Source organism: Electrophorus electricus, chromosome 20 (genome assembly GCF_041902795.1).
Source record: "Electrophorus electricus isolate QZ-2024a chromosome 20, ASM4190279v1, whole genome shotgun sequence".
In the NCBI taxonomy this organism is placed as follows: domain Eukaryota; kingdom Metazoa; phylum Chordata; class Actinopteri; order Gymnotiformes; family Gymnotidae; genus Electrophorus; species Electrophorus electricus.
This window is the reverse complement of record NC_137516.1, coordinates 2,148,335-2,157,733: the sequence shown is the minus strand read 5'-3', so window position 1 is coordinate 2,157,733 and position 9,399 is coordinate 2,148,335.

The following is a 9,399-nucleotide window of genomic DNA, read 5'->3' as shown; positions in this document are numbered from 1 at the left end:
AAGGCTGGGTCCCACTATCTCGCTCAGGCTGCACTACAGCGTCTATTCACAGGTGCGCTCCCACGACTGATCGGCACGGGGGATTTGACCTGCTCCGTTTCCGACCTGGGCCGGTTCACCCCTCCTTAGACGACCTGGTGGCCCAAAGCTCCCTCAGGAGCACCATATCGACGCCGATCTTAGTACGGACACCCGCTCAGCATAGCGCGCTGTAGTCCAGAACCCCCGAACTCAAGCGCTCCTCCAGCCTCAGCCTCCCGGTAACGTGGATTACAGGCGCGCGCCACTGCGCCCGGCGAGAACAAGCGGGATCTGCTCAGCTTTTTAGAAAGAAATAAGTCTCACCCAGTGTGCCATCCAGTGGTAAATGGTGGAACAGAAAAGCTTGAAATATGTCAACCACAGGGAAATGACTCCCTCAGTCGTAAACATGCTGTGTTACCAGGGTTTAAACATTTGCAAAATTCCAAGTAGCGAGTTTGTGATAATTAGATGAATGTACTCAATGCAGGGACGTCATTAGGGCAATTTAAAGGGGCACGTGTCCTAGTAAAAGGTTTCCATGCACTAATCCCAGGAGCAAAAAAAATCCATACTAAATCCTTGATGCTTAATGGGGGTTTTTTCCTGAATTTTTAAGCAGAAATACTACACGACGCAAATATTAATGCCCCGCTCTTTTACAGGTCCTACATTTCCGATAAACAACCAGTATTTTTCCAGACGCGTTAGCGGGAAACACTTTCATTCAGAGCCAGTTCATTTCAGTCTCTGTGTTCACTATATGAAGCTAGCAGTAGAAAACTGACCTATGCTACTATTTAAAAGCAATCCAGCCACGCAGAAGACAAAGGAAAGATAACGCATACATTTGAATGCTAGCCATATATAGCCATTTAAGCTACCAAAAATACATTATACCACTAAAGCAAAGACATTGGTTATGTTAGAAAAAGGGGCCTCTTCTAAATAGATAACACAATCTTTTAACATGAGACATTTCTCTGCCAGTGTGCCCTCAGTGTAATTAGTGGAACCTTAAGGATAATTTTGAAAAATTCATGTGGGACTGTTGATTCAAATCATTTCAAGTAGTCCACTGAAATGTTCGCACAAAATGCAGCTCTATCAAATCATTTTTTGTTTCAATTTTTTCTGTAGCTACTTTCTAAACCTCAGTCATTATGACAGCACTGACCCAATAAACATGCATTCTGCATATTTCATGATTTAATAGCCATAATTAAAAAAAAAAAAAGTTTTTAAACATGTAAAATCAAAACAAAATATTACAATTTACTTATTGCAAAAATTGCATTATTGGTTAGAGATCAAAATATGTATTTTCTTACAAAATAATATGAAAAGGGGACTGTTCTTCTAAGTAGGTTGGCAAAGATCTTCATATGGATCCTGAAAAGTGAGTAGTGAATCAAAATTATATTTATAGCAAAAATGAGTTTTTATGTGACTTTTGTGAAAGTTTTAATTAGTAGTGAGATTTGGGATGCAGTTACACGAATTTATTCAAAGGTTAAAGAATCGCCGTGTAAAAGGCTGGGTCCCACTATCTCGCTCAGGCTGCACTACAGCGTCTATTCACAGGTGCGCTCCCACGACTGATCGGCACGGGGGATTTGACCTGCTCCGTTTCCGATCTGGGCCGGTTCACCCCTCCTTAGACGACCTGGTGGCCCAAAGCTCCCTCAGGAGCACCATATCGACACCGATCTTAGTACGGACACCCGCTCAGCATAGCGCGCTGTAGTCCAGAACCCCCGAACTCAAGCGCTCCTCCAGCCTCAGCCTCCCGGTAACGTGGATTACAGGCGCGCGCCACTGCGCCCGGCGAGAACAAGCGGGATCTGCTCAGCTTTTTAGAAAGAAATAAGTCTCACCCAGTGTGCCATCCAGTGGTAAATGTTGGAACAGAAAAGCTTGAAATATGTCAACCACAGGGAAATGACTCCCTCAGTCGTAAACATGCTGTGTTACCAGGGTTTAAACATTTGCAAAATTCCAAGTAGCGAGTTTGTGATAATTAGATGAATGTACTCAATGCAGGGACGTCATTAGGGCAATTTAAAGGGGCACGTGTCCTAGTAAAAGGTTTCCATGCACTAATCCCAGGAGCAAAAAAAATCGATACTAAATCCTTGGTGCTTAATGGGTTTTTTCCTGAATTTTTAAGCAGAAATACTACACGACGCAAATATTAATTCCCCGCTCATTTACAGGTCCTACATTTCCGATAAACAACCAGTATTTTTCCAGACGCGTTAGCGGGAAACACTTTCATTCAGAGCCAGTTCATTTCAGTCTCTGTGTTCACTATATGAAGCTAGCAGTAGAAAACTGACCTATGCTACTATTTAAAAGCAATCCAGCCACGCAGAAGACAAAGGAAAGATAACGCATACATTTGAATGCTAGCCATATATAGCCATTTAAGCTACCAAAAATACATTATACCACTAAAGCAAAGACATTGGTTATGTTAGAAAAAGGGGCCTCTTCTAAATAGATAACACAATCTTTTAACATGAGACATTTCTCTGCCAGTGTGCCCTCAGTGTAATTAGTGGAACCTTAAGGATAATTTTGAAAAATTCATGTGGGACTGTTGATTCAAATCATTTCAAGTAGTCCACTGAAATGTTCGCACAAAATGCAGCTCTATCAAATCATTTTTTGTTTCAATTTTTTGTGTAGCTACTTTCTAAACCTCAGTCATCATGACAGCACTGACCCAATAAACATGCATTCTGCATATTTCATGATTTAATAGCCATAATTTTTAAAAAAAAGTTTTTAAACTTGTACAATCAAAACAAAATATTACAATTTACTTATTGCAAAAATTGCATTATTGGTTAGAGATCAAAATATGTATTTTCTTACAAAATAATATGAAAAGGGGACTGTTCTTCTAAGTAGGTTGGCAAAGATCTTCATATGGATCCTGAAAAGTGAGTAGTGAATCAAAATTATATTTATAGCAAAAATGAGTTTTTATGTGACTTTTGTGAAAGTTTTAATTAGTAGTGAGATTTGGGATGCAGTTACACGAATTTATTCAAAGGTTAAAGAATCGCCGTGTAAAAGGCTGGGTCCCACTATCTCGCTCAGGCTGCACTACAGCGTCTATTCACAGGTGCGCTCCCACGACTGATCGGCACGGGGGATTTGACCTGCTCCGTTTCCGACCTGGGCCGGTTCACCCCTCCTTAGACGACCTGGTGGCCCAAAGCTCCCTCAGGAGCACCATATCGACGCCGATCTTAGTACGGACACCCGCTCAGCATAGCGCGCTGTAGTCCAGAACCCCCGAACTCAAGCGCTCCTCCAGCCTCAGCCTCCCGGTAACGTGGATTACAGGCGCGCGCCACTGCGCCCGGCGAGAACAAGCGGGATCTGCTCAGCTTTTTAGAAAGAAATAAGTCTCACCCAGTGTGCCATCCAGTGGTAAATGGTGGAACAGAAAAGCTTGAAATATGTCAACCACAGGGAAATGACTCCCTCAGTCGTAAACATGCTGTGTTACCAGGGTTTAAACATTTGCAAAATTCCAAGTAGCGAGTTTGTGATAATTAGATGAATGTACTCAATGCAGGGACGTCATTAGGGCAATTTAAAGGGGCACGTGTCCTAGTAAAAGGTTTCCATGCACTAATCCCAGGAGCAAAAAAAATCGATACTAAATCCTTGATGCTTAATGGGTTTTTTCCTGAATTTTTAAGCAGAAATACTACACGACGCAAATATTAATGCCCCGCTCATTTACAGGTCCTACATTTCCGATAAACAACCAGTATTTTTCCAGACGCGTTAGCGGGAAACACTTTCATTCAGAGCCAGTTCATTTCAGTCTCTGTGTTCACTATATGAAGCTAGCAGTAGAAAACTGACCTATGCTACTATTTAAAAGCAATCCAGCCACGCAGAAGACAAAGGAAAGATAACGCATACATTTGAATGCTAGCCATATATAGCCATTTAAGCTACCAAAAATACATTATACCACTAAAGCAAAGACATTGGTTATGTTAGAAAAAGGGGCCTCTTCTAAATAGATAACACAATCTTTTAACATGAGACATTTCTCTGCCAGTGTGCCCTCAGTGTAATTAGTGGAACCTTAAGGATAATTTTGAAAAATTCATGTGGGACTGTTGATTCAAATCATTTCAAGTAGTCCACTGAAATGTTCGCACAAAATGCAGCTCTATCAAATCATTTTTTGTTTCAATTTTTTGTGTAGCTACTTTCTAAACCTCAGTCATCATGACAGCACTGACCCAATAAACATGCATTCTGCATATTTCATGATTTAATAGCCATAATTTTTAAAAAAAAGTTTTTAAACTTGTACAATCAAAACAAAATATTACAATTTACTTATTGCAAAAATTGCATTATTGGTTAGAGATCAAAATATGTATTTTCTTACAAAATAATATGAAAAGGGGACTGTTCTTCTAAGTAGGTTGGCAAAGATCTTCATATGGATCCTGAAAAGTGAGTAGTGAATCAAAATTATATTTATAGCAAAAATGAGTTTTTATGTGACTTTTGTGAAAGTTTTAATTAGTAGTGAGATTTGGGATGCAGTTACACGAATTTATTCAAAGGTTAAAGAATCGCCGTGTAAAAGGCTGGGTCCCACTATCTCGCTCAGGCTGCACTACAGCGTCTATTCACAGGTGCGCTCCCACGACTGAATCGGCACGGGGGATTTGACCTGCTCCGTTTCCGACCTGGGCCGGTTCACCCCTCCTTAGACGACCTGGTGGCCCAAAGCTCCCTCAGGAGCACCATATCGACGCCGATCTTAGTAAGGACACCCGCTCAGCATAGCGCGCTGTAGTCCAGAACCCCCGAACTCAAGCGCTCCTCCAGCCTCAGCCTCCCGGTAACGTGGATTACAGGCGCGCGCCACTGCGCCCGGCGAGAACAAGCGGGATCTGCTCAGCTTTTTAGAAAGAAATAAGTCTCACCCAGTGTGCCATCCAGTGGTAAATGGTGGAACAGAAAAGCTTGAAATATGTCAACCACAGGGAAATGACTCCCTCAGTCGTAAACATGCTGTGTTACCAGGGTTTAAACATTTGCAAAATTCCAAGTAGCGAGTTTGTGATAATTAGATGAATGTACTCAATGCAGGGACGTCATTAGGGCAATTTAAAGGGGCACGTGTCCTAGTAAAAGGTTTCCATGCACTAATCCCAGGAGCAAAAAAAATCGATACTAAATCCTTGATGCTTAATGGGTTTTTTCCTGAATTTTTAAGCAGAAATACTACACGACGCAAATATTAATTCCCCGCTCATTTACAGGTCCTACATTTCCGATAAACAACCAGTATTTTTCCAGACGCGTTAGCGGGAAACACTTTCATTCAGAGCCAGTTCATTTCAGTCTCTGTGTTCACTATATGAAGCTAGCAGTAGAAAACTGACCTATGCTACTATTTAAAAGCAATCCAGCCACGCAGAAGACAAAGGAAAGATAACGCATACATTTGACTGCTAGCCATATATAGCCATTTAAGCTACCAAAAATACATTATACCACTAAAGCAAAGACATTGGTTATGTTAGAAAAAGGGGCCTCTTCTAAATAGATAACACAATCTTTTAACATGAGACATTTCTCTGCCAGTGTGCCCTCAGTGTAATTAGTGGAACCTTAAGGATAATTTTGAAAAATTCATGTGGGACTGTTGATTCAAATCATTTCAAGTAGTCCACTGAAATGTTCGCACAAAATGCAGCTCTATCAAATCATTTTTTGTTTCAATTTTTTGTGTGGCTACTTTCTAAACCTCAGTCATCATGACAGTACTGACCCAATAAACATGCATTCTGCATATTTCATGATTTAATAGCCATAACTTTTTTTTAAAAAGTTTTTAAACATGTAAAATCAAAACAAAATATTACAATTTACTTATTGCAAAAATTGCAATATTGGCTAGAGATCAAAATATGTAATTTCTTACAAAATAATATGAAAAGGGGACTTTTCTTCTAAGTAGGTTGGCAAAGATCTTCATATGGATCCTGAAAAGTGAGTAGTGAATCAAAATTATATTTATAGCAAAAATGTGTTTTTATGTGACTTTTGTGAAAGTTTTAATTAGTAGTGAGATTTGGGATGCAGTTACACGAATTTATTCAAAGGTTAAAGAATCGCCGTGTAAAAGGCTGGGTCCCACTATCTCGCTCAGGCTGCACTACAGCGTCTATTCACAGGTGCGCTCCCACGACTGATCGGCACGGGGGATTTGACCTGCTCCGTTTCCGACCTGGGCCGGTTCACCCCTCCTTAGACGACCTGGTGGCCCAAAGCTCCCTCAGGAGCACCATATCGACGCCGATCTTAGTACGGACACCCGCTCAGCATAGCGCGCTGTAGTCCAGAACCCCCGAACTCAAGCGCTCCTCCAGCCTCAGCCTCCCGGTAACGTGGATTACAGGCGCGCGCCACTGCGCCCGGCGAGAACAAGCGGGATCTGCTCAGCTTTTTAGAAAGAAATAAGTCTCACCCAGTGTGCCATCCAGTGGTAAATGGTGGAACAGAAAAGCTTGAAATATGTCAACCACAGGGAAATGACTCCCTCAGTCGTAAACATGCTGTGTTACCAGGGTTTAAACATTTGCAAAATTCCAAGTAGCGAGTTTGTGATAATTAGATGAATGTACTCAATGCAGGGACGTCATTAGGGCAATTTAAAGGGGCACGTGTCCTAGTAAAAGGTTTCCATGCACTAATCCCAGGAGCAAAAAAAATCGATACTAAATCCTTGATGCTTAATGGGTTTTTTCCTGAATTTTTAAGCAGAAATACTACACGACGCAAATATTAATGCCCCGCTCATTTACAGGTCCTACATTTCCGATAAACAACCAGTATTTTTCCAGACGCGTTAGCGGGAAACACTTTCATTCAGAGCCAGTTCATTTCAGTCTCTGTGTTCACTATATGAAGCTAGCAGTAGAAAACTGACCTATGCTACTATTTAAAAGCAATCCAGCCACGCAGAAGACAAAGGAAAGATAACGCATACATTTGAATGCTAGCCATATATAGCCATTTAAGCTACCAAAAATACATTATACCACTAAAGCAAAGACATTGGTTATGTTAGAAAAAGGGGCCTCTTCTAAATAGATAACACAATCTTTTAACATGAGACATTTCTCTGCCAGTGTGCCCTCAGTGTAATTAGTGGAACCTTAAGGATAATTTTGAAAAATTCATGTGGGACTGTTGATTCAAATCATTTCAAGTAGTCCACTGAAATGTTCGCACAAAATGCAGCTCTATCAAATCATTTTTTGTTTCAATTTTTTGTGTAGCTACTTTCTAAACCTCAGTCATCATGACAGCACTGACCCAATAAACATGCATTCTGCATATTTCATGATTTAATAGCCATAATTTTTAAAAAAAAGTTTTTAAACTTGTACAATCAAAACAAAATATTACAATTTACTTATTGCAAAAATTGCATTATTGGTTAGAGATCAAAATATGTATTTTCTTACAAAATAATATGAAAAGGGGACTGTTCTTCTAAGTAGGTTGGCAAAGATCTTCATATGGATCCTGAAAAGTGAGTAGTGAATCAAAATTATATTTATAGCAAAAATGAGTTTTTATGTGACTTTTGTGAAAGTTTTAATTAGTAGTGAGATTTGGGATGCAGTTACACGAATTTATTCAAAGGTTAAAGAATCGCCGTGTAAAAGGCTGGGTCCCACTATCTCGCTCAGGCTGCACTACAGCGTCTATTCACAGGTGCGCTCCCACGACTGATCGGCACGGGGGATTTGACCTGCTCCGTTTCCGACCTGGGCCGGTTCACCCCTCCTTAGACGACCTGGTGGCCCAAAGCTCCCTCAGGAGCACCATATCGACGCCGATCTTAGTAAGGACACCCGCTCAGCATAGCGCGCTGTAGTCCAGAACCCCCGAACTCAAGCGCTCCTCCAGCCTCAGCCTCCCGGTAACGTGGATTACAGGCGCGCGCCACTGCGCCCGGCGAGAACAAGCGGGATCTGCTCAGCTTTTTAGAAAGAAATAAGTCTCACCCAGTGTGCCATCCAGTGGTAAATGGTGGAACAGAAAAGCTTGAAATATGTCAACCACAGGGAAATGACTCCCTCAGTCGTAAACATGCTGTGTTACCAGGGTTTAAACATTTGCAAAATTCCAAGTAGCGAGTTTGTGATAATTAGATGAATGTACTCAATGCAGGGACGTCATTAGGGCAATTTAAAGGGGCACGTGTCCTAGTAAAAGGTTTCCATGCACTAATCCCAGGAGCAAAAAAAATCGATACTAAATCCTTGATGCTTAATGGGTTTTTTCCTGAATTTTTAAGCAGAAATACTACACGACGCAAATATTAATTCCCCGCTCATTTACAGGTCCTACATTTCCGATAAACAACCAGTATTTTTCCAGACGCGTTAGCGGGAAACACTTTCATTCAGAGCCAGTTCATTTCAGTCTCTGTGTTCACTATATGAAGCTAGCAGTAGAAAACTGACCTATGCTACTATTTAAAAGCAATCCAGCCACGCAGAAGACAAAGGAAAGATAACGCATACATTTGACTGCTAGCCATATATAGCCATTTAAGCTACCAAAAATACATTATACCACTAAAGCAAAGACATTGGTTATGTTAGAAAAAGGGGCCTCTTCTAAATAGATAACACAATCTTTTAACATGAGACATTTCTCTGCCAGTGTGCCCTCAGTGTAATTAGTGGAACCTTAAGGATAATTTTGAAAAATTCATGTGGGACTGTTGATTCAAATCATTTCAAGTAGTCCACTGAAATGTTCGCACAAAATGCAGCTCTATCAAATCATTTTTTGTTTCAATTTTTTGTGTGGCTACTTTCTAAACCTCAGTCATCATGACAGTACTGACCCAATAAACATGCATTCTGCATATTTCATGATTTAATAGCCATAACTTTTTTTTAAAAAGTTTTTAAACATGTAAAATCAAAACAAAATATTACAATTTACTTATTGCAAAAATTGCAATATTGGCTAGAGATCAAAATATGTAATTTCTTACAAAATAATATGAAAAGGGGACTTTTCTTCTAAGTAGGTTGGCAAAGATCTTCATATGGATCCTGAAAAGTGAGTAGTGAATCAAAATTATATTTATAGCAAAAATGTGTTTTTATGTGACTTTTGTGAAAGTTTTAATTAGTAGTGAGATTTGGGATGCAGTTACACGAATTTATTCAAAGGTTAAAGAATCGCCGTGTAAAAGGCTGGGTCCCACTATCTCACTCAGGCTGCACTACAGCGTCTATTCACAGGTGCGCTCCCACGACTGATCGGCACGGGGGATTTGACCTGCTCCGT